The sequence below is a fragment of the Heloderma suspectum genome, chromosome 6 (assembly GCF_057233095.1).
Source record: "Heloderma suspectum isolate Gila_16-S chromosome 6, 16-S_ref, whole genome shotgun sequence".
Lineage (NCBI taxonomy): Eukaryota > Metazoa > Chordata > Lepidosauria > Squamata > Helodermatidae > Heloderma > Heloderma suspectum.
This window is the reverse complement of record NC_139463.1, coordinates 53205346-53232001: the sequence shown is the minus strand read 5'-3', so window position 1 is coordinate 53232001 and position 26656 is coordinate 53205346. Positions and strand designations below refer to the sequence as shown.

General features: G+C 44.4%; 1 protein-coding gene across 6 annotated transcripts in view; it reads left to right on the top strand.

Moving 5' to 3' along the window:
* Positions 1-26656, top strand: part of MYO1D (myosin ID) — a 279486-nt gene that overhangs the window by 1433 nt on the left and 251397 nt on the right. The gene's annotated exons all lie outside the window — the stretch shown is intronic.

Sequence of the window (26656 nt, the reverse complement as noted above, 5' to 3'; positions counted from 1 at the left end):
GGTGAAATGCTTATCCGCCGTGAACGCGTCCACATCTTTACAGGGACACCTGCAGACATCTAGCCAGGCATCCCGCCTCATCTTCAGTTGTAATAGCAGGACTCAAATATCGGTCAGAAGCATCCCGAATCCATTTCACGGCGTAGGAGTTGAGAGACATTTTTAAATGACTGCACTATTGCAGTAGCCGGGGAGAGTAAGAGAGCCGTTGGGCAACTTGTATTTGAGTTCTGTGCATGTTGTGCCATCGCCACCCTTGCCAACATTCTCAACCCATCTGTGCAATCCAAGCCATAAAATGTATCACAAGCACAGAGCAGGTCCACTGGGAAAAGCCCCCTATGTAGCACCGAGCTGCAGCTGATTAAAACAAGTGAGCCAAGCTGCAGACCAAAGCATCTGATCAGTCCTTATTTTTATTGGTTTTGTGGCCAAATTCTATTTCTCTCGGCAGGTGTGTAATCTGTGTCTATAGAGAGCCTGTCATTATGTTTAAACACATTTGGCACACTTGATTATTTCTCGGTTTGTGAAATGTATGTTTCATGTAAACACACACAGTGATCTTGAACACATCTATTTGTATCTTGGTTCTGTTGTGAAACTGTCATTGCACTGAAATTTGCAATTGACTTCCAAGTACCTCTGCTTTGGACTTTAATCCAATTCATCTGAGGGAATAAATTGTGCAGTTCTGTTTTGAAAAACATAAAACTGATAAGCAGGATGCACTGGCCCTCTTCTGCCATCTCCTGCTTCTGCCTTTGTGCGTTCAACTGTTCTGTTGCTTATATCTGGGATAGCTGCCCCCCTCTTTTCATTCAGGTCTCCCTGAAAGTCCATTTCTTTCAAGAAAATTCCAGGATCATTAAGGTAACGATGCCTGTTCTTCCAGAACCTAGAGAACCACCTGAGGAGTTCCATCTCTGAAGGCAAGCCAGTACCTGGATGGGAGACCATCTCGGAGTCATAGAAGTGTAGAATTGAAAGGGGCTTTATAGGCCATCTAGTCCAACAAATCTAGAGCGTTCATCCCTGACAGATGGCTGTTCAGTCTCTCTTTGAAGATGTCCAATGAGAGAGGTGTAATAGCTTTGCCCTGGTAATTCTTTCCTGGTAATTCTTTCCGTTGTCACACTGTTTTCGCCATTAATATGTTCCTCATAATGTTCAGTCAAAGTTTACTCTCTAGTAACTTAAATCCATTTGATTTAGGCCCTACCTTTTGGGCATAGAGAACAAGTATTTGCCCATTTCTATGAGGCAGCCCTTCAGTTACCTGAAGTGGTATCATCCTGACCTCCCCCCGCCCCTCATTTTTCCTCTCTGGGCTAAACATAGATTTTACAACTTTTCCTCATAGGACTTGTTTTCCTTAACCATACCCTTAACCATCTTTCTTGGCCTCCTCTGAATCTCTTCCGATTTGTCTAAATGCTAATTAACTGTGGTGTCCAGAACTGGACACAGGACTCCAGATGAGGTCTTACTTGTTCAGAATAAAGTAGAATTATTACATCTGTGACTCTGAAACTGTGGTTCTCTTAATGCAGCCCAAAATCACACTAGCCTTTTTTGCAGTTGTATCGTACTGCTGACTCATGTTCACCTTGTAATTGTGCCTCCCCCCCCCCCCAATTCAAACTCTTGCGTTTGTCTCTGGTTAATTTAATGTCGTGTTTTAGTCCAGCTTTCCATTCTTTCAAGGTCATTTTGAATTGTATTTGTGATGTGTTGGCTGTCCAACCCAGTTTTTTGTGTCATTTGCAAATTTGATAAGTATCCCCTCTATTCTTCCATTTAAGTAATTAATGAAAATGTTGAAGCATACAGGGTCTAGGACAGAGCCCTGTGGCAGTTCACTTACAATCTCCCTCCAGTTTGATGAGAAGCTATGGATCAGCACTCTGAGCGTGACCTTCCAACAGGTGTCAATATATCTGACTGTATTATCATCTAGCCTGCATTTAACCAGTTTGTTAACCAAAATATCATGAGAGATCTTGTAAAATGTTTGGCTGAAATCTAGATAAATGACATCTACAAGGTTCTTACAATCTACTAAGCTAGTATTCTGATAAAAAAGAGATAAAATTAGTCTGGCAGAATTTATTCTGGACAAATCTAAACTGGCTTGTACTGATCACTGCATTGTCATAAAAAATGAAGCTTACAGATTGTTTCCTTTATAATCTGTTCAAGTATTTTCCCAGTATTGAAGTCAGACTGATAGGTCTGTACTTTCTCAGATCCTTTTCCTTTTTTGAAGACTGGAACAACATTGGCCTGTTTCCAATACTGTGGCACCTCATCTGTCCTCCAGGATTACCCAAAGATGACAGACAGAGGTTCTGAAAATGCATCAGCAAGTCCCACATACATGATTTGGAACTTTTGGAGGAAGGAATGTTCTTTTTTCAAGGGCTGTGCTTCACAGTCACCTGCGTGCTGTCCATTTGTATCAGGATCCATGTTATGCCTCTACCATCATGTGTAAGAGATTGGTGGTACAAAGAAGCAGAATCTATTTGAAAACCTATTTTAGTTTTCTAACAAAAAACCTATTTTTAGTTGTGTGTAGGTTACATTAAACTTGCTAACACATTCACATGTTAAAACAAAAAATATATTTTTGTTGCTTTCTGTGCTCTTATACACCACAGTATTATGTACTAATGGTCCATCCAGTTGCCAGCCATATGCCCCTGAGAAGCCCCCAGGTAGGACACAAAGACAGTAGACTTCTGTTTTTCCCCAGCAGCTGATATTCAGTAGCATAGTACCTTTGAACATGGAGGTTGAAACAGTCATCATGACTAGTAGCCATTGATAGTCTTATCCTCCATGAATTTGTTTAATCTTCTTTTAAAGCAGTCCAAGTTGATGGTCATCACTACATCTTGTGGTAGCGAATTCCATAAATTAATTACATATACCGTGCGTGTGTATCTGTGAAGGAGTCCTTCCTTTTGTATGCCCCAAATCTCCTGCCATTCAGCTTCATTGGATGAACCTGGGTTCTGGTATTATGGGGGAGGGAGAAAACCTATTTCTGTTCACCCTCTCCAAACTGAGAATGCTACCTCAGATGTTCTTGATTTCAACATCCTACCTAGAAACCTAAATGTTGTTTCCAGGGCTAGATGTTCCAGTACAGAGGATCCTGGTATGATGTGTTCATCTCCTATTGATCCTGTCCCATAAACAGTGGTTCTCAAATGTGGGGCAGCTGAAGTAATGGGGTGCAAAGGGAAGAATAAGCACCTGAAGCAGATAATGCCCTCTTTTTCCCCAGCCAAGATCCATGTGGATTGCATTCCTACTGACAGAAGGTATGACTGCTTGCTCACTGCGCTCTCGTCCCTATGCTAATGGAGAAGGGAGCTCAGAACAAGCTATGTGCTTTAGACTTGCATATCCTGAGCATGGTTTTAGGAGGGCGATCCTGATCTTTTCCTTTTCTAATTCCTGTTTTGAGCTTGATACCACAATCAATAGATGCTTGTATGATTCTTGTTGTTGTTGCTCAGTCGTTCAGTCGTGTCCGACTCTTCGTGACCCCATGGACCATAGCACGCCAGGCCTTCCTGTCCTGCGCTCTCTCCCGGAGCGTGCTCAAGTCCACATTCATTGCATCGGTAATGCTATCTAGTCATCTCATCCTCTGCCGTCCCCTTCTCCTTTTGCCTTCAGTCTTTCCCAGCATCAGGGTCTTTTCCAGAGAGTTTTCTCTTCACATTAGGTGGCCAAAATATTTGAGCTTCAGCTTCAGTATCTGTCCTTCCACTGAGCACTCAGGGTTGATTTCCTTTAGGATTGACTGCTTTGACCTCCTTAAAGAAGTGTTTGCCTATTGCATCCTTGGATTTTAACATCTTTTGTGGCTTGTTGATACATGTTGCAGCTATTGTGATGAACATCAAGTGATGACTTGGAGTCACAGGTAGAATTCTCATATTACTCCGTCACCTGAGTCACAATGTGTTCATTGATGTAAGTTGAAATGTTCAGCTTCCTGTCAGATGTGATGTATAACAGAGGTCCCCAACCTTTTTGGACCGGTGGACACTTTTGGGAATTTTAGAAACTGCTGTGGGCACCACCACAAAAATGCCTAATTGGTGGATTGCTCCTCTGACGTCTACCTGTCTATAGATCTATGACTACATCTTATTCAACAAAAACTTTTGTGTCTGTTGGATGCCATAACCTCCCTTTAGTAAGGGATTGTGTAATTTGGCAAATTGCTAACGGTGCAATATAGATAATGCTTCTTTTAAACATGTTTTGGAAATGTCCAGTAATCACTTCTTTTGGGGAGGTGGTCATTATTCAGATAAATTTTGTATTGGAACAGTCTTTAATATTCACTGATATACACACTCTTTAAAATTATTTACCTGCTTCATGGAAATTAACAAATGGTCAGCGTAAATTAATTATGCAGGCAAACTGGAGAGGGTTCAAAGGAGGGCAACGAAGATGATCAGGGGACTGGAAATGTCCCATGAGGAGAGATTGAAAGAACTGGGCATGTTTAGCCTTGAGAAGAGAAGACTGAGGGGAGATAGGATAGCACTGTTCCAGCTACGTCATGCTGCTACTGGAGGAATCCTCCTTAGAGGAGGAGCTAGAGCTCCCAAAGATCAAGAGCACCCCAGATCAGCCAATGTCAGATGACCAGGAGGTGCTTGGGCCCTCAGGGGAGATGGCTGCAGGCCCGTTCCTCCAAGAGGCAGGGGACTCTCCCAGCCACGAGGAGGGCAAGGAGTTCTGAAAAACCTACTGTAAATCCTACAAGCTTCTGGGGTAGTGTCTTCAAGTAGTCTAGAGATGTACCATACGAAAGCCAATGCACAATCAGCTCAATGAATTCCAAAGCTAAAAACAAATACCTGGAACTATACATTCTTCATTAGCTTTAATTTCATTCTTTGTTTTAAATTTAGGATCTGGCTATAAATTGTGCTGAAATCACTAAAGAGGTGTCAAACAAGAGTTACAATTTGATTAATGATACAGAACATGGCAACTTGAATGGGTGACATAGTGTCTTTGTTTTTCTGCATAATTTAAATTAAAACCTTTTCCTTCTGTTTGCTTCTAAAACATTTAGGGAATGAGTGCCATTTTTAATGACAAACTAAAATATCAGAGGGAAAAATGTGTGTGTGTGGTGGTGGTCTTTTAAGCTGGCTATAAACTTTCCCTTGGAACAGTAGCTGTTAAGTCTTCTGAAAACTGCTTTGTGCTGATGAGGAGAGAGATTTCTGTAGCAGGGAGGGAATTCACGTTATTATTGCCAATGAAAAGCCAAACTCACCACAAAAATGTCCCTTGTAACCCCTGTAATTCCAAACATATTACTTCCTTTTCAAAAGCATGAGCAAACGAGGCAGGGAGACTTCCTAAAATCAGCTTACTGGTTAGAGAAGCAATTTGTGTGCATTATATGCTAGGAAAAGAAGCAAGACTGTGAAAACAGGTCTCACTTGGGTAAACAGAACATTCTTATTCCCAGGTGTGCTGTGTTTACCTATGTGGGAACTTCCTGCGACAACACTGAACCGGAATCTGATCCAAAGGGGTTGCTATGGAAGTATGAGAGCTCTAGCTGCTAATGTTTTGTCCTTCTGTCTCCAGCTTCTGGAGGACCTTTCTCTCCCCACCCCCTGCCCCAACCCGTTCCATCAGGATGAGTTGGTTTGTGTGAAATGACTTCGTTTTTTAAAACTCTTGTCTTGTTCTTCAGAATTCAGAGCCCACCAGCTTGGACAGCTGGGTGTCAGGAGCGCCCTTGCTGCCTTCTGAAATCCTCAAGTAGCCCAGAATCAACATGCAGACAAAAGGGCTGTTTTCCAAGGCTTTATTTCCATTCAGCCTAATGACAGACGCTAATTGCCTTAGCCTAAGAGGAAAACTTAAGAGGGAGCAGCCTACCAGGGGATTCTAGCCTTAGGGAGTCAGTTGGTCTCCGTTTGGAGGGAAAGGGCGGGAAGCCTCTGAACTTAAGGGCTAGGAGGAGAGAGTCCACCCCTTTCCCATGGGGCATCAGGGCACAGCTTTTGTCGTTGCGCCAAGCGGGCTGAGCGCCTCCTCTAGGCGCCCGCAACCTCTTGCTTGTCCTTGTGCTGGCGCCTCACGTCCAGTTGTACCTCCCTCTCCCTGCCAGGGTCACTGTCACTCTCAGGAATGTGAGCAGGGAGGGACTGTCCCTCCAGCTGCACTTTTGAAGAGCGAGCAGTTTCCTCTCCCACGGTTTCTATCTCTTCCTCAGAATCAGAACTTCTTTGGGGCTCTATGGGCTCCGATCCAGCCCTGACACTGTGCTCTTCCCTCTACCTAACAGCAGGAGACCTCATCAGCATTTAATTGAGGCTTGTAAATAATAGCCATTTTCCTCTGGTGAGGCCAGGCTACCAAGCATAGAAGCTTTGGTGCTGACAGTGGCCAACTGGTCATTTTTGTGGACTTATTTTCAAAGTTGATTTAATAAAAGCCATGGACATAGTGAAGACTTTGCTGGCTATTTTACATTTTTTTTAAAAAAAACCCAAAGTTGGATTTCTCAAAAAATTGATGGGTGCTTCCATGGGTGCCGGTAGGTTTTTCTGAACCAAGAACACTATGTGAATTGAGCTCTCTGCCCCACTTGCAAAAGGACACAAATTTACATATGCTAATTTATATGTATAGATGCAAATTTAAATCGCTATGATTTAACTTGAAATACAATCCATCTCACCATAGTGGGGAAAGCTATGACTAGGTTCAAGGGGATTAACCTCCGCTTAGGCATGAAGAATATTGGGTGACTTCTCTCAGCCTAACTTATGTCGTAGGATTGTTGTGAGGATAAAAGTGGAGGGGGGATTATATATGCCACCTTGGAGGAAGGGCAGGATGAAAGTGTGTGTGTTCGTTTGTGTTTAAAGGTAAGCTGAATTATGGCAGTCATTCCTGTCTTGACCCATTTCACTGTGACTTCCAGCCTGGATATTGGACAGGCACACCCTTCATTGCTGTTTGTCTTGAGCTTGACAGCTGTAAAACAGCTCTGTTGATCTTGTTCGACGTGTCGGTCGCCTTTGACATTGGAAATCATAGCATCCTTTTGCAGAATCTTCAGTTCTCTGCTGGTCTCTTAGAATAGGCTCTCTGCAGCTCTCCTTTTGGTCGCAGAAGGTGTTCAGTGGGGAATGCTTCCTAGTCTGCATGGAGATTGGATTGTGGTCTGTGTTAAGTATTGATTTTGATCTGGTTTTGCAGATGAAAATTATGTGGTAATACAGTGGAAGCTATAGAGGTGAGGCCATTGATCCACCTGCTGTCACCTATGTTGCTATCTCCAGTACCAATAGTGGAGAGACAGCTTGATAAATCCCCTTCAGCCTCGGATGAGGTCCAGGTGATAGGCTCTACTTCAGAGGGTGAAATTTGAGATCAGTCCCCACCACCTGTGAGTTGCTTTGGTGGCACTTGTCTAAAGAACTATTATCCTCACAATGCAGATCCCCAGATTCACGTAGGTGTTCACTGGACTCTTATTACTACCATTAATCCAATAAATTCTCAGAAAGGGCTGGGGATCGACTTGGCGTGAACCAGATTACTCACAATCTCCTTTGAAATCTTGGGATAGGAGATCTCCACTTTGTTGAGATTCACCATCTGGGCGATGTGGGGACCAGCAGTGGTACTTTGAATTATATCCGCCTTGGGACTGACATGGTTCACCAGATTATCAGGATTGTAGAGAACCCAGGAGGGCTCTGCCTTGGATCCATGCTACCACAGCTGCTGTCTTCAAAGCCCTGGCATTGGAACCAGTGCTGTTGATACCATAGGTGCTGGTCACTCATATGATGTTGATATTGCCATACTATGCTCAGTTCCTATAGCTGCAATGGTACAGCCTCCTGCTAGAGGCTGGAGGCCTCTACCATTGTCTAGAGGGCTATAGAATTTTTCAGTTTCTGGGAACTGAGCTCAGAGCCAGGGCTCTAAGCTCGGTTCCCAGAAACCATGCTCCCCAGCCTCTCCCTCACCACTTTGTAGGTGGCTCAGTTCTTGTCACCTCTTGGACAAGAGTTCTTGTCACCTCTTGGAAACTGAGGATGGAGAGGGTGAACAAAGGGCATTCCCGGGGGCAGGGAAGGTAGGAGACTGCAGAAGCCTCTTTATGAGGCTTCCTATGTGCTGCACAGTCTCTCCACCTCCCACCTTGTAGGCAGTGCAGTTCTCGCCAGTCTCCGCACTTGGAAACTGAGCACGGAGGGGGTGAAAAGGGGGCAGGGAGGAGACAGGGGGAGTCTCTTTACAAGACTTCCTATATGACACAAGCCTCCCCCTCAGCTCTGTTGCACCCCAGCTAGCCAGCTGAGATTGCATGTCTAGCTGATAATGCAGGACAGCCAGAGCACGGAGGAGGGGATTCCCTCCGTGCTCTGGCCACCTTGCATTGGATAGGTGTCAGCCTTCTAGTTCAGAGGCAATAGGATTGCGTCCTTAATGTAGCAAATCTCACAGTAAAAGCTTAATGGTTACACTTCAGAAGTCTTATACCTCCATGACAGCCATAGGCCCAAGGCTTATGAAACAGTCCAAAGCCTTTTAACTATAATGATGACAAGAGATCAATTTAACAATTGTTTCCAAGTCGCAGTCTCTGCATTGCAGAATGCAAGGCAACATCAAGGGTCACAATAAATCCATGCAGGATAACATTCCAGGCAATTCAAGACATGGTTCAAAAGCAAGTTACACACTAGAATACACATACACATAGGCCGAGATCAGTCTGGCAATAGTTTACGTTGGAATCTCCACTGGACATGTATCAAGGCAGATCAAAGTTCAACTGTCATGGAAAGTCTACACTAGAGAGAAAATGAGGGTATCGGGCAGAAGAGACGTTCCATTTCAGGGTCTCCCCAGTCCATGCTCTCAGGCAGACTAATTCCAGGTATGAAGATAGCAGCAGGCAGGTGGAAGTCCTGAGCAGCAGAGCTGTTCACCCTTGGGGCCTTTACTCCACTAGATCCCAGGCAGGTTAAAAACTGGTGTTGTGATGATACCAAGCACTAAAGAAAGGTTAAGTCCAAACAAGGAAATGGTCCAAACAATAAAGATGTTATTTTCACCATCATATTCAATGGCAAGTTCTTAAGGATACCAGGTTCAAACAGACATGGGTCCAAATTGGATGGAGAGTCCAGGTGAAGAATGTTTTGAGTGGCTTAAAGAGTGGTAAGGCCAGCCAGCAAGGATTTTGGGCAATGAAGATGAGAATGTTCCTAGTAAAAGCTATGTGGCTTCAGCACAAACTTAAATATCAAAGAGTGGCTATTAGAGTAGCCCCACCTTCTGGTGAACTACCTTACTAGGATCTCCAGATCATAAGGTAGCATTATGCCTCACGGCATGTCAGTTATGCTCTCTTTAGACAGTCTCCGGTAGCCAGGAAACAGGTTTGAAAATCCCGCCTTCCTTTACTGAATCTTCCCCAGCCTGTCTGGTATCAGGGCGAAGTGTCAGTGCTGGAGGGCTGAGCAGTGACTCCCTGTTTAAACAGGGGCCTTGCTGAAAGGCTAAATGCCCTTGTCTGTCAAGGAATCTGGAGGGGGTGTCTTACGGTCATGCCTTCCCTTTTAAGCTGATGCAAAGGGGAAGAGCCTTTGCTAGGAACATGCTGTCAAATTTCCCGATCCCCCCAGCGCACATGCTCAGGCAATCTGATACCGGACATCCAAGTCAGTGAGATTTTTTTATTGCAGGAAATCCCACAGCAAAAGCCTAAAAGGTTATACTCTTCAGAAATCATATTGCTGATGGTCAGTAGCTATAGGCTCTATGTAATTCCTGAACAGTCCAAAGCTAAACACTTACTACCATGGCTAAGATCCTCATCAACCTGGTTTCCCCGTGGCTATCTCCATGGTTCTGAACACAAGAGAAGGGACAAGGGATTCCTGGCATATCTAACCCAGGCAATCCATACACAGGGTTCCAACCCCAGGCAAGGAATGGGAATGATTCCTGGAATGACCCCATCAGGCAATCAAGGGATAAACTTGTCAAAAACAAGTCCTGCCAGACAAATCTGATCTCATTTTTTGATCAAGTAACCTCCCTTGTAGACCGTGGGAGTGCTGTAGACATCATATACTTTGACTTCAGCAAAGCTTTCGACAAAGTGCCCCATGATATCCTGATGAGCAAACTAGCTCAAAGTGGGCTAGATGAAACAACGATCCGGTGGATCCACAGTTGGCTACAGAATCGGACTCAAAGAGTGCTTCTCAATGGGACCTTCTCCAACTGGGGAGAGGTAACGAGTGGGGTACCGCAGGGCTCAGTCCTGGGCCCAGTGCTCTTCAACAACACTACAATCGAGAAAGATCTTGGAATTGTTGTCGATCACAAGCTGAAGATGAGGCAACCATGTGATGTGGCTGCAAAAAAGGCCAATGCTCTTTTGGTTTGCATTAATAGAAGCATAGCTTCCAAATCCCAGGAAGTACTAGTTCCCCTCTACTCAGCACTGGTTAGGCCTCATCTGGAGTACTGTGTCCAGTTCTGTGCACCACACTTTAAGAAGGATGCGGACCAGCTGAAGAGGGTTCAGAGGAGGGCAACAAAGATGATCAGGGGACTGGAAACAAAGCCCTATGAAGAGAGACTGAAAGAACTGGGCATGCTTAGCCTTGAGAAGAGAAGACTGAGGGGAGATATGATAGCACTCTTCAAATACTAGAAAGGTTGTCACAAAGAAGAAGGCCGGGATCTCTTCTTGATCATCCCAGAGTGCAGGACATGGAATCATGGGCTCAAGTGACAGGAAGCCAGATTCCGGCTGAACATCAGGAAAAACTTCCTGACTGTAAGAGCAATACGACAATGGAACCAATTCCCTAGGGAGGTGGTGGGCTCTCCCACACTGGAGGCATTCAGGCTAGACAGGCATCTGTCAGGGATGCTGTGACTTGGATTCCTGCATTGAGCAGGGGGTTGAACTCGATGGCCTTGTAGGCCCCTTCCAACCCTTGTTGTTTTTTATTCGTTCAGTCGCTTCCGACTCTTCGTGACTTCATGGACCAGCCCACGCCAGAGCCTCTTGTCGGCCGTTGCCACCCCCAGCTCCCCCAAGGTCGAGTATCTTCCAACCCTACTATTCTATGATTCTATGAAATTCTTGAAAGTCCTAAACAAAACCACACCTATAGAGAGTCGAACTTTGAATCTTTCATTGATAATTCCAGGCTACATGGTCAAGGCCTATCAAGTTCAAGGGAAGGGTAAACCCAGATACGCAAGGAGTTCCGTGGCATCGCTTTCACATTGGTAACTCCACACTGCATCTGTCCAGGCAGAGTAAGGTCCAAAAGTCGTAGATCAAACCCAGCCTGCCAGTACGCTGAGCTGATGACAAACAAAGACGCACAATCCACAGCAAATGACAGTACTCACAGTACTTTTCATGGCAAGTCTTTAGCAATCTAAAATTCTGATTAAGGGAGAGTCCATGTGCAGAGTGCCTGCAAAAGCCCAGACGATGATGCATCCAAATAGAGAAGGCTTTGGGCAATGATGATGAGATGTTCCTAGCAAAGGCGCTTTGCCTTTGCATCAGCTTAAAAGGGAAGGTGTGACTGTAAGACACCTCCTCTGGATCCCTTGACAACAAGGGCCTTTCAGCAAGGTCCCTATTTCAGCCCTCCAGCAGTGATGCTTCAACCTGGGCAACCCTTCTGCAAACCCCACCCCACCTCTGTCAGGTTCTCATAGGCAGCTTCCAGCCTCCCTGCCTGCCAAGGCCAGACCAGCAGGTGGACAGGGAGTTCAGTGACTCCCCCTGGCTCTGCTCTGGGAACACTGACAGAGAGAAGCTAACACAGATTTGGACATTCCAGAGGCTGAATAGGCCCCAGCCCTTCTAGGCTACTTCTAATCAAATCCTGGCTATAACCTACAAGGCCCACTGCAGTCCTAAAGCTGGGCCCTGATATCTGGTTCCTACGGAGAGGCTATTCTTGGCCGTAGGCATGTCATTCAAGGTCGAACTTTGCAGGTAGTCAGGAGTTATTCAACTCCCCTCCCTGCGAAAGCCAGGCAAAGAGAAGCTGCCATCATTCTGATGTTCCACAGCCCAAGCAAGCTCAACCAGCCCTGTCCTTTCTTGGCGTGTCATCAGATAAGAAACTAGGCTGAACTAAACTCTCTTAGGCCTCAGGTTTTCTGTGACTGAAATGGATATTTAAATTTAAACCATCCCGGACCACTTCTGAATTAAATTCTTACTTTAAAACTGTAGGGCCTGTAGCTGTGCTTGGGCCAATCCCAACAGTACGGGACCAGCCATCTCATACAGTGACCACAGATGTGTCCACATTGGGTTGGGCCCCCCCAGTGCAGCCTGTATCGAGTCCTTGAATGATGGTTGTGGGTAGAGACAGGTTCATATCAACACGCTCGAGCTACTAGTGGTCCACAAATCACAAAGTCATATTCAAACTGGTAATTCAGAACTGGGACGTCCAGATCGCATCAGACAACACAGCTACAGTCTGGTACATCATCAACAAGAAAGTAGGAACCAAATTGAGGACTGTACTCAATCTCTCCCTGGATCTGTGGAACTGGTGCCCAGCATGACATATAGAGCTACTGGCTGTTAAGGAAATATCCAAGGCAGGTTAAGTTGAACAGTCAGAAATTTATTAAAGCACATCACAGCTGACGGAGAGACAAATGAAACTGTGTCTCTCCCCTCAAAAGAAAACAGGATGCATTTATATAGACTGAAAGTTGGAGAACAAAGAAAAACACACTACACATGTTCAGAAACCAATTAGTACACAGCACAGTCTTATCAGCACAGCGGCCTTCTTATCTTTAGGGATGAGTTACTTTGGTGGATAGGAATTTCTTGCTTATGAGCAAGTTACAATTACCTTCTCATGGGCACACACACACTCAAATCATTTCCGTCAGGCACCTCACCTGCACCAAACTACTTACAAGGCCTCGTCAGGCCTACCTTCACAATCCCCCCTTTGAGCCTATCAGGCTCACCATCTACATTTGTATTGTTATCAGTTGTTCAATCTCTTTACCTCTGTCCCTTCACATTTCTCTTTGCATTCTACCGACCATCTGGTGCAGTTCAGCTTTACGTACAGTTTTTATAAGGAATTTGATACAACATTTAATCAAAGCAGTGATCACATGGAACCAAATAATACAAGCAACAATTATGCTTATTACATTGCACATCTTGCTAGGTGGCAGTTTCTGGTAGATCTAGGTAATAGGGTTTAATCATTTTAGTCTCATTTTGTGGAATTGGGATCATTGCTATGCTTCTGTGAGCATGGACTGGCACATGACTGCATATCTAGCAGTTGGATACATTCAAGTCTACTTGAATCTGGTTGACTACTTTCAGGAAAGTATTCTTTGCTTTCATGCAACTAAAGATGTCAAGCAGGACCAGGATGGAGGTGGGCTACATCATGAAAATGTGTCTCTGGTGGAGGCTGAGACAACTCTTTCTTCACTAACAGGAGCTGGGCTCACTGTTAGACTTATGCTCACCTTGCCAGCAAGTGCTTGGCTCATTACTGGTCCTTTAGAGGTGGCTATTTTGTAAACCAGAGGAGGCCAAAGTGCCAAAAGTCTAAGAAGATCTTACACGATAGCAGGAAAAAGGGCAACAGTCCAGTATCACGATGGCAGCCAGAGATGTTCTTGTCTTTCTGGGTCCAAAATGACTCAAAGGGCTGATGAACTCTGCGTTAGGGCACATCTAGCATTGTCTGTTTCTGGGGCGCGTCATCTCCAGGGGGCAACACTTTCTTGCAGTGGGATGTAGGGATCCAGGTAGGCTGTCTTTCAGCTTCAAGCAGTATGGGTGGTCAACAGCAGCTGTTGGGATCTTCTCCCATGCGGCCCAAAGGAAGACTTCTTCTGATGGACTGTGATGTAGACTCAATCTCTAGGCTACAGGTTGTGACACTGTATCATAGGAATATCTGGAAGCACTTTTTAACCTGTGAATGGAAAGCCTTCATACACTTCATTAATGCTTGGCAATAGTTCAACACAGTCTCATTGCGTAAGTGCAAGTTAGTAAGATGTTCTTTAATAGGTGCTGAAGACGGGAGTCTTATGGGCTTTTTTATAAGGATCTCATGGGCACTGAGCACAGTTTGTCAGTGTGAAGTGGCATGTATGTTTATCAGGGCCAAAGGTAGAGCATCTGGCCATTTAAGTCCAGTTTTAGCACAGATTTTGGCTAATTTGTTCTTTAAGTCTTCACTTTTTTTCTACCAGCCCTGCTGGCTGGGGATGGTAGGGGCACTGGAAATGCTGTTGAATTTGCAGGGTTTTGTACACAAAAACTACTAATACATATTTAAAAGAACAACATTTCTTCATTTGAATGAAATCTAAGTATGTTAAAAGAAAGCTTACACATCTCTTAACTCTCAGTTCAGTCACTCTGGTTTCCAGGGGAATGACGGAGCGCCATGCACGGGGGCTGGTTATCTGAGCAGATGGTGCACCAACAGATAACAGGCTAATTCACTCAGGATTTTATACAGCAAGTCTCACTAAGTTAGAAAACTGTCAGAAAGTACACACACTGCTGGCCCCCCTTCACTAGGGCCTTTCTCTTTTGGCAGCAAAATATGTTTTCTCACAGTACAGAAAGAAGCATTCCTTATCAGTTAGAAGGTATACAGTGTGAAGAGTGAATATGGTGCATATTTTAGCTTCTGTGAGTAGGAAAAAACATGGCTTTCACTCTGAGTGAATATGGCTATGAGTACAAACTCTAACATGAAAATTGCTAACTTTTTAGCAAATTAGCATGCTTGTGCTATTGATTACTGCATTATTACTGCATATGATTCTGGGCAAATTCACACCTGATTGCTTGCTATTTTTTGAAACCAAATCTAATATTGTCTCCCCTTGATTTTTCACAGATTCTATATGCAGTTGCTTATTAAACAAAACAAATTAAAACCATTAAGGCTATGTACAGAGCAAAAAGACAAAGCAAGAAAATAACAATGCCCAACACATAGGATTTCAAATCCACTGTTACCTCAGTGTACAAATATATCTCACCAGTGACTTTCAATAAAAGTTTACACTTACTTAGACCACTTTAAAATCTCATTCTCGGCTTGACAGCGTCATTCTAGCACATGCAGCATCCCTCAACAAACATTCAGTTTAGCTTGCATTTTCTTCTTTGTGAAGTAATGCTTACTGGTACACACAGAGGTTGAACTTGAGCTACAATACATGTTCAAACATGTATTGTATTCTGGTTGTATTGTTATACTGTCATTTTAATGTTTTATATATTTTATATTGTTTTATTGTGTGCTCTTTGGTTTTAATTTATGTGAACCGCCCAGAGAGCTTTGGCTATTGGGTGGTATTGGAATGAAATAAATAAATAAATAAATAACACATTAGCTAATACATGACCATACAGATGATCTTCAGCCAACACTAACTCTCTATTGCCAGGCACACACAGTCATTGTATCTTGATTTTTACATGGGAGGAGCTGATGCTATTGTACGTTTTAGGTGGCATATAGGACAATCTGTCTAGCAGACTCAAAGGACAGGCATTTGATGACTAAGAGGAATAAAAAGCTCACACTCTCACATGGCAAGAACAATAGCCACAAATACAGCTATAATGATATTTTCTCTAAAAGCAAAAACAAAGTTACTGAGTACATTAAACACATTATTCACATTTATGCAACTTGCTTGATCTAAATCATTGTGGCACCTTCACCTCTTAGAGGATTGTCTCAATCAACTCTACCCTTCTTACCTACTACTACAAGGTGGGGAAGAAGGACATGGGCGCTACCAGGCGGCCATCCGGGGAGCGCCACAGGTGCTCGGTGTACTGAGAACAACCAGCCAGTCTCCTCTACTTTTTCAACATTTGGGCCTGGTTTTGGAGTTGTGCAACATCTTCAAAAGTTGCCATGGGAGACTGGTTTCTTGCTGAAAGGAATAAGGCGGTAGCCCTAGAGAGAGCAAAAGGTTCTGCCACTTTAGCGGAAGTACAGTTAGGCAAAATAATTTTGTTCTGTTACAATATGGGAAGTTCAGACAGCAGATCTCTTTAGCATTTCTTTGACAAGACCCATCCACAAAATATACACAATTCACAGTGGCTCATCTGACAAGTCTGGACGTGGTTTTGCTAGGTGCTCAGCCACGTCTAGACAATCATAAGGGATACTTTCAGAAGCCTCAGGCAGCAAAGAAGCAGGATTTGGAGTGGAACAACGTTGCTCTGTAATATAAATGCTAGAGAGAAGCAAAATGTCATACCTGAAGAGGCGTGATTGAGACGGGTGCTGAGTCTTTGCTTTAAGTAGAAGAGCTGTGAATGAGGTACACAAAGAGTTAAAGGAGAACATAGCACAATATTTTCAGAGGCTTGAACAAGGAGGGCAGCGGCTGCAGAATCAAGGAAAGTCCTGTAATACATTACTGGTCAGTTTTTATTTCCATGCTTTTAGCTAAACACACTAAGAGCACAAGAATTTTTTTTTATATCAAAAGAGCCCAAGTTGTTTTGGAACAGTGCTTGTTTTGAAGCAGTGGAAGCAGATTCAGCTTCGGAAGACCAGGGAAGTGGCTCGCTCAGGAATATCTGAATATACTCTGTCAGGAAACAAAGATAGTGCAGCCAAGTTTACACAAAAGGTCTCTGGCCAATAGAAAGAAAAAATTACAAACCTCTCCATGATCTTAGAAGTTTTGAGAAGGAGGGGGAGGAGGGGGAAGCCGCTTGGAGGTGTGAAGTGTTTCCATCAGGTGGCCAGGCTGGTGGGGACACTTATTTTTCTAATGCTCAACTTGGCTACAGAAAAGTGTCAGCAATGCTTGAATATTTTTTTTTAAAGTCTTTAGACAAGCCATGTAGTCTGTTGTAGTCTCAATTTTGTTTTGCTTACAATTGATTGGTTTTTTTTAGCCTAATCAGTTTTCTGCAGCATCTGATGCATGCTTAGTCTAAAGTATTAAGATCAGCTGGTTCTTGATTTGGCCAGTTTGCTTGTTCCTTAATCTAGTGCACATTTCTTGGGGCAAAATAACTCACATGAGTTGGTTGATGCTAGTACAATTAGGATTTTAACAAGTGATCGCTGTTTTCAATTCTTCTCTAAATTTCTGTGGCTTTTCTGATGTTTCAAAATTTGACATGGTCTTTCAGGTTTTCTTGGGAGTCCTTAAGACTCCACTCCCTGGGATTTAGGCAACTTCTTTTTGGTGACATCTCAACATACCAATCAAAGAATATATTCTCATTGACCCTGTGCCACCTTGGACCTCGAGATTCCAAGGCTCCCTTTAAAGGCACAATTCTGTCCAAATCAAAGGTCCCAACCAAGGGAAATTGTTTGGACCCAAACTTGCAAGTCTTAGGTCTGTAATTCCTGTACATGTACATTGAAGGCATCCCTTTTGGGGCTACGGAATTTCGTTGGAAGAATCGGACCCCGTCCTCAATTCACACAGGAGCACACAGGAAAATAAGGAGGTCTCCACAGGTTGCAAGAAATGAAAGGCACTGCCAAATTTTGAGGTACAGTCAGAGAACGACTCTCACCAAATTGGAGGCACGATCAGTGACTCACGGTCTAGGGAGCTCATACCATGGAAAGGTCAAATCACTCACTGAAATCTCCATTCAAGTATGATTTATTCAGGAGGTCCATGCCTTGTCGGCCGGCTCATACCATGGAGGGAAGAAGGAAAATGCACTCACACAAGGTTCCAACAACAATAATTTGCCCTGCTCCTTTTTACCTAAATTCATACCAGGCAACTCTCGTTCTATTCTTTTCCTCACTTCACACAAGGCAACTCTCATTCACCTGACGCCATATCTGAGGGACCTCTATAACCCTAACAAAAACAAAAACTTACCAAATGCTTAAATTACTGACTGTCTCTTTAAAGGCGGCATCCCGTCAGCCAAGGCAGAATCATCCCATAGGCAGCCTCACACTGAATCCCAGACTTCGAGATTTCAAAAGGTCTCTTACTTTGGTGCATGCTTCTGGGATGTTCAGTAAATGGCGGTCCAAAATGGTTTGATTCTCCTCAGAATTTGGTATCAGAGTCACGACACCAAATTGTTAAGGTTAGGTTAGGCAGGTTAGTTTGAACAGTCAGAAATTTATTAAAGCACATCACAGCTGACGGAGAGACAAATGAAACTGTGTCTCTCCCCTCAAAAGAAAACAGGATGCATTTATATAGACTGAAAGTTGGAGAACAAAGAAAAACACACTACACATGTTCAGAAACCAATTAGTACTCAGCACAGTCTTATCAGCACAGCGGCCTTCTTATCTTTAGGGATGAGTTACTTTGGTGGATAGGAATTTCTTGCTTATGAGCAAGTTACAATTACCTTCTCATGGCCACTCTCTCTCTCTCTCTCTCAAATCAATCCCGTCAGGCACCTCGCCTGCACCAAACTACTTACAAGGCCTAGTCAGGCCTACCTTCACATGGCGATATATCTGGCCAGGAAGAATAACCCTTTGGCTGATGCTTTGAGCCATTCCAAGCAGACTTTATACAAATGGATGCTGGAATCCAACAATGGTACAATGACTGTTTTGCCATTGGGGGCTCACCCCACAAAGATCTCTTTCATGACTTGTCTAAACTCTCACTATGGTCACCTTTGCAGCCGAGTGGGCATTGTCGGTTGTTCCTAGGGGATGCTTTTCTGTACTGATTGGACAGACTCCTCCTGTGCATCTATTCTCTGATCCCTCTGATCACCAGAATGTTAGTGAAGATCGGTCAGGATGGGTGAACGCAATCCTCATCACTCTGTGGTGGCTGAGACAGCCATGGTTCACTCCTCTACTTTTGATGGCAGGGGTGCTTGGGTGAGGCTGCTGTTCCCCTCTCTTCTGATTCAGCAGGGCAGTGGGATTCAACACTTGGACTTAAAATCCCTTTGCTCAACAGTGTGGCAACTGAACTTAGTTCATCCCTACCACCTGATGTCAGGCACAACCCATGGAAACTACCACTACAGTGACCCCTACATTGACCCTAGTAACCATGCCCCTGGTACTGCCTATCACCCTGAATACTGTGGCCTAAACCTTGTCAGCTCCCACCGCCTTTGTCCTGACCTTGCCCTCGGTGTTGGCATCGAGTTCATGAATGAAAATGGGGGCATCTCCGATACCGATTGTGCTTCCAGTACGAACTCCCCCAGCTTTGACCATCATCATGTCCTTCCTCCACATCATGTCCTTCATGTCCTTCACATCATGTCCTTCCTCCACCAGCATAGCTGGCTTCAATCCTGAAGGGCCTACCCATGCAACCCTACCCCTCATCAACATCACCAAGTGCCTCACAGGCCCAATCTTGTACCCAGACAACCGCCAGTCCACCTCTGCCTTCTCTGGATGCCGTAGTTGGGAATCAGTCACCAATTTCCCCCACCAAATATGCACAACTCTACACAAGCAGGTGCTTTGGATGGCACAATCCCTAGGCCTGAAAATCAAGCAGCCTCTGGCTCCCATTGACCCATTTTTCCAGCTGGTTCACTTGACTCTATCTACCTCTGTCATCATCCCAGTGTTTCTAGCCCTGCTTCAAGCTGCTAAGCAGTTGTGGCAAAAACTGTCTTCTATGCTCTCTACATCAAATCACATAGAAAATGTATGTTGGGTCCAAGAGGATAATTGCCAGTCCTCATAGGCTCCAGCAATGTGATGCTCTCACCTGACCTCTCAGGGTTCTGAGGGATCAAAGAGATTCTTCTTGTCCAAATTCTTCTCCAACTCCAGGCAAAAACAAGGTGATGTCTCAAAGTGGTGCCTTTGACTATCTTGAGTCACCCCATTTTGGACCACTCAGCCCCCTCCAAACTTTGGAGGCAGGACAGGGTTACCTTCAGGCTTGGTGCCAGAACACCACAGACACATGATTTCTTGCCATCATGCATAGGGTTACACCATCAAATTTGCCAGAACGCCTCCCATAGGGGTATTTTGTTTCACCCAACTGTCCCCTCCTTTGGAAAACAAAATCATGTCACTCCTCACCCAGGGTGTTGTGGTACCCCTCCCTGCTCAAAAATGGCTCACAGGTTTCTACTCAAAAACAGCTTGCAGGTTCCTACTTTACTGTTGTTGTTCAGTCGTTCAGTCGTGTCCTACTCTTCGTGTCCCCATGGACCATAGCACGCCAGGCCTTCCTGTCCTGCGCTCTCTCCCGGAGCGTGCTCAAGTTCATATTCATTGCATCCGTGATGCTATCTAGCCATCTCATCCTCTGCCGTCCCCTTCTCCTTTTGCCTTCAGTCTTTCCCAGCATCAGGGTCTTTTCCAGGGAGTTTTCTCTTCGCATTAGGTGGCCAAAATATTGGAGCTTCAGCTTCAGTATCTGTCCTTCCAATGAGCACTCAGGGTTGATTTCCTTTAGGATGGACTGATTTGACCTCCTTGCAGTCCAGGGGACTCGTAAGAGTCTTCTCCAGCACCACAGTTTGAAAGCATCAATTCTTCGGTGCTCAGCCTTCGTTATAGTCCAGCTCTCACAGCCATACATTACTACTGGGAAAACCATAGCTTTGATTAGACGGACCTTTGTCGGCAAGGTGATGTCTCTGCTTCTTACTATGCTGTCTAGGTTGGCCATAGCTTTCCTCCCAAGGAGCAAGCGTCTTTTAATTTCATGGCTACAGTCACCGTCTGCGGTGATCTTGGAACCCAAGAAAGTAAAATCTGTCACTGCTTCCATTTCTTCCCCTTCGATATGCCAGGAAGTGATGGGGCCAGATGCCATGATCTTAGTTTTTTTAATGTTGAGTTTCAAACCAGCTTTTGCACTCTCCTCTTTCACCCTCAACAAGAGGCTCTTTAGATCCTCTTCGCTTTCTGCCATTAGGGTGGTATCGTCTGCATATCGGAGGTTGTTGATAATTCTCCCAGCAATCTTAATTCCAACCTGTGATTCATCCAACCCGGCATTTCTCATGATGTACTCTGCATATAAGTTAAATAAGCAGGGTGACAATATGCAGCCTTGTCGTACTCCTTTCCCAATTTTGAACCAATCGGTTGTTCCATGTCTGGTTCTTACTGTTGCTTCTTGACCCTCGTACAGGTTTCTCAGGAGACAGGTAAGGTGGTCTGGTACTCCCATCACTTTCAGAATTTGCCACAGTTTGTTGTGATCCACACAATCAAAGGCTTTAGCAGAAATAGACGTTTTTCTGGAATTCTCTTGCTTTCTCCATGATGCAGCGAATGTTGGCGATTTGATCTCTAGTTCCTCTGCCTCTTCTAAACCCAGCTTGTACTTCCGGTAGTTCTCGGTTCGCATACTGCTGAAGCCTAGCTTGTAGGATTTTGAGCATCACCTTGCTGGCATGTGAAATGAGCGCAATTGTGCGGTAGTTTGAACACTCTTTGGCGTTGCCCTTCTTTGGAATTGGAATGTAAACTGACCTTTTCCAGTCTTGCGGCCACTGTTGAGTGTTCCAGATTTGTTGGCATATTGAATGCAGCACTTTAACAGCATCATCTTTTAGGATTTTAAATAGCTCGGCTGGAATACTGTCATCTCCGCTAGCTTTGTTGTTACTAATGCTTCCTAAGGCCCACTTGACTTCACTCTCTAGGATGTCCGGCTCAAGTTCAGTGACCGCACTATCATGGCTATCAGGGACATTCAGATCTTTCCTGTATAGTTCTTCTGTGTATTCTTGCCACCTCTTCTTAATCTCATCTGCTTCTGTTAGGTCCCTGCCTTCTTTGTCCTTTATCATGCCCGTCTTTGCACAAAACGTTCCCTTGAGATCTCCAATTTTCTTGAAGAGATCTCTAGTCTTTCCCATTCTGTTGTTTTCCTCGATTTCTTTGCATTGTTCATTTAAGAAGGCCTTCTTGTCTCTCCTTGCTATTCTCTGGAACTCTGCATTCAGTTGGGTATATCTTCCCCTTTCTCCCTTGCTTTTCGCTTCCCTTCTTTCGTGAGCTACTTGTAAAGCCTCATCAGACAGCCACTTGGCTTTCTTGCATTTCTTTTTCTTTGGGATGGATCCTACTTTACTATTCCTACAGTAAAGTTACTCTCATTACTTCACTATTCCTAAAAAGGATGACACAGTGGTACCTGTCCCTGATCTCTAGGCAGTAAAAAAATTCATTCTCCCCAAGAAGTTTGGGATAATGACGACCACTACCATTTTACTCTTACTTTGCAAGGGAGATTGCTCACTACTATTGACGTAAAAGATGTGTAGGTCCATATCTTGGTTCAACCCTTTTATCCTGGGCAACTGGCTTTTCCAGTTCAGTGCCCTCCCTTTTGGACTTGCCACAGCCTCTGTGTCTTCCCAGAGTGTGGTGGTGGTCACAGCGGCGGGTGCTGGGGGTGGCCACGTTCCCCTAGACTACTTGTCACCCACTCATGAAGTTGTCTCACCCATCATCTTCAGGTGGTACTTGATCTGTTTGAGGACCTAGGCTTCTGGATCATCCCAGAAAAGTCCCAACTCATTCCTACCCAGCAGATACAGTTAATTGGGGCCTACCTCAACTCCATCACCTATCTATTGGACTTTCCACTGGACTACCATTGGACAGACACCTTAACTGGTTTTACAGCCCGTAAACAGCCACTCCCTCCCATGTGATCAGGGCTGACAGGATCCAATGGCTATTGGGCTTCATGGCTTCTGTTACTGTAGTAACTTCTTTTGCCCACCCTCAGATGTGAATGCTGAACATTGGTTCATTGCTGCTGGCCCATGTGGCACAAACCCAGAATGCATGCATTTACAGCTCCCATCTGAATTCCAACTGGGGCTTCAATGGTGGACCTTCCATCACAACCTTGTCCAGTGCATTCCCTTTATCCAACCTCTACCTACTCACATTGTTATGACAGATGCTCCTCTAATGGGATGGACAGCACACTGCAGCCGACTCCGTGTAAGGATGAGCAGAGTCTACATATAAATGTACTCAAACTCCAGGCAGTTATCGAAGCCCTTTGGGTATTCTAGATCACCATTCACAGCCACACAGTTCACGTGGTGACAGATAATATGGCCACAGCTTTTTACATCAAGAAGCAGGGGGGAGCTCTACCCACCACCTTGCTCCCGCAGACTCTCTGCCTATGGGACTGGTGCATCCCATGTCATATTTTCCTGGTAGCGATCCATGTAGCTGACAAGGATAGCACTGTAGTGGACCTGCTGAGCCACCCTGTCCCATCCTCCCATGAGTGGAAGCTTGTGTCTTGAGTAGTGCATGCCCTCTTCACCTGCTGGGGAATCCTGTCAGTCGACCTCTTCACAACCAGGGCCAACTGACAGTGCAGACAGTTCTGTTCTGGGGCAGAGATGGATCTGGTGTTATTGGGGGATGCCTTCCTCCATTCTTGGACGGGGCCACTTCTATTCAACTTTTCCCCATTGTCCCATTCTAATGAAGCTCATAGCTAAATGATGGCAGGACAGGACAGACTACATTGCAATAACTCCATGGTGGCTTCATCGGGTGTGGTTCATGGCCCTCCTTATGCATCATGCCACAACTATATCCACCATTCCAGATCACTTGTCTCAGGACTGAGGATGGGGCAAGTACTCCGACCTTCCAACTCTTCACCTCATGGCTTGGCAGATTTACCCTCTTTCTTGCTGTCCCATGACATCCTTCAAGTCACATTGCCCACCCGGAAACTGGCCACGTACAGATGCTACAAACTCATGTGCGCTTGGTTCTTTCAGTTCACCACGGCAAGGGATGCCAGTCTATTCAGTTTCCAGTTGCAGCTTGTTTTAGCATTTCTTTTCATCTCTGAACTCGACGGTACTGTCTGTTTTTTCTCTAAACGTGTGCCCAGCTGCGATCTCAGCTTTTCATGTTTCCATTGATGGATATTGAAACTCATCCAACAAAACTGGACAAGACTATGCTCTGGATACCTCACTTGATTCACCTGCTATAACGCTGGAGTCTAAGTCTGGGCGGATGCAAGATATTTTATCTTGGAAGTGCCTTGCAAACATATCACAGCAGGCCTGGCTTTTGTTGCCAGTAAATTAAAAGATCATCTGTAATGAAGGAATTCTGCATAACCCAGCTTTGGGCAGTAAGTTTTTTTTTTTTAAACAGTATGCAGAAAGATTGTTTCCCTTCCAGTCCTCACTCCCCCCCTCCCCATCCTCACTTCAGTTGGATTGTTAAATGAAGGGGGCGTGAGAGTAGCCATTCCAGTAGCAGCACATTGTGATCTCAATGCTATAGCAAGTGTCAAGGTGGAAACTGAGCCGATAGAACCCCAGAGCAGTTCTGATTCTGAGGAGGATCAGCAATCCGTGGGAGAGAAGCCAGCTCATCCCTCACAGCCACAGCAGCTGGCAGAGATTCCTCCTGCCAGCATTCCTGAGATAGATAGTGACCCTAGCAGTGAGAAAGTGCGGGAATGGGGCTTGCTAGACGCTCGACGCAGACGCAGGGAGCGAAGAGCGATGGAGGGCGCGGAAAGGAGGCGTAGCGCCCGTTTGGCACGCAAGCAATGGCCGCCTCCCGTGGACCCAAGGGAAAGAGGGAGGATCTCTCCCTAGCCCATAAGTTCAGGGTCTTCAAGTGACTCTCCTTCAAACGGGGATCAACTGCCTACTCAGAGCATAGGCTACTCTGCTGTTCCTTGCTTAGTCGCTGGTGATTAGCATCTGAAAGAGTCATTAAGTTGTAAAAGGATTAAAGCCTTGAAAAGAATCCTTTCATCTGTGTCTTTGAGTTGGCTATTGGAGTCTACTGAAAGAGGCAGCTAGGGTGCTCCTGACAGCAAGATCCCATACCTGGATTTGAGCTATTTCTTTGCCAACATTTAAGCCATTAATCTGTTAATTGAAGTGATGCATTTAACAATGGCTTTCTGTGTAAGTCCCATCCACTCAGCCATCTTAAACTAGAGGGGAAAACAGTAAGTGATAAGGAGAAATGTTCCTTACTTAATGATAGGGCCTGTTTGTTGTTCTAGGAGGGGAGGGATTGTTCATGTCACTCTTATTATCTTATTTATCTTATTTATTACATTTTTATGTAATAAATCTCTCTGGGCAGTTCACAAAAATCTTGCTAATTTATTAACACCCTTGAGAAGTATATGCTTCTAATGCTATTGTTACTTTTAGGAATGGCCATTGTTAGGGTGCTGGTAATGAAGAGTCTTTGGTTGTTTAAATAACTAGCATACAGTTCCTGCAGTCAGTCACTTTGGACAGATACTGTAGTAAAGAATAATCATTAACCTTGTTGAAGCAGTGAAATAACTTTGAAAGGCAATAAATCCATGTTGCAGGTGCATGTGTCTTGGTGAAAGGTGCTCTTCAGGACTCATTTAATGTGAATAGCAGATTGCAGCACTTTGTTCTTAAAAGGGCCCTTCTGTGGCTTGGTAAATATTTTTAAAAAGTAAATTCCATCTAGGAAATGGGTTTTGTGATGTCTTTACCATTTTACATGTGCTTGGCTTCTATGGGGTGGGGCAAGCAGTTGCTGTGGGAGGTGAATGTTTCATTTGTCAGATTTAGAGACAGTGTCCATTCTCCATCTCACCCTACTTATAGCATTAAGACAGCACAAAAAGCTGTTTTGTATCCTGTGTGCTGGGTGGGGATTGCTACAGCAAGCCTCTTCTTTGAGGGTTTGCAGCTTATTACTTCCCTTTTTTTGCTTCTGGATCGGCCCATTCTTTCTGTTCATACATTTTCTCAAGAAAACAGAGGAGGTGAGCATCCAAAATAGATCACAAAGAAGAGAAACGGGTTCTAGGGAGGCAAGAATAAATTTATTGTAGGAAGCCCAATGCGTTTCAGCCTTTTTCTTATTTTTAGGCCTTCTTCAGGGGGCTGTAATATTAATGGTAATAAAATTTACAAATAGAACAACGCACATAATTAAAACATTACTGAAATACGAATTGCCACATGGGCTTATGCATATATAGCATTCTTTTAAAAACTATATAAAACCTGCTTTATTGCTAAGAATAACGTAAGTTCATACTTATTAAAGAAAAAAGTCTGCAGAGTTTTTTCAGCAAAAGATTGCCTCCTGTGTCAATCTGCTGGCAACTGGAAAAGATGTTTCTCGAAGCTTATCTTATACCCCCCTTTTTTTCTAGCTCTAGCAGGTGTTACCATGTTGATGTAATCTAGCCAAGGTCTCAAAACTGCACTGTACAGTGGTAGATAAGGAGTGTGTGTAAATCACCCACAGGTCATAAGAGTGCTAAAAATTCAAGGTCTTCATTTAAACCACATGGAGAGAGAGAGAGAGAGAGAGAGAGAGAGAGAGTTCAGTCTCAAAATCCACTCAGCTTCTCTCCTCAACAGATATTTTGGGCACTGGATAAGCTTGACATTAAGGAAGAAAAGAAGGCCTAAAAATAAGAACAAGGCTGAAACATGTTGGGCTTCCTACAATAAATTTATTTTTGCATCCTAAGAACCCATTTCTCTTCTTTGTGATCATACATTTCCTCAGTCTATACCTTGATATGAGGCAATGAAGTATGCTGATTGCAGAAA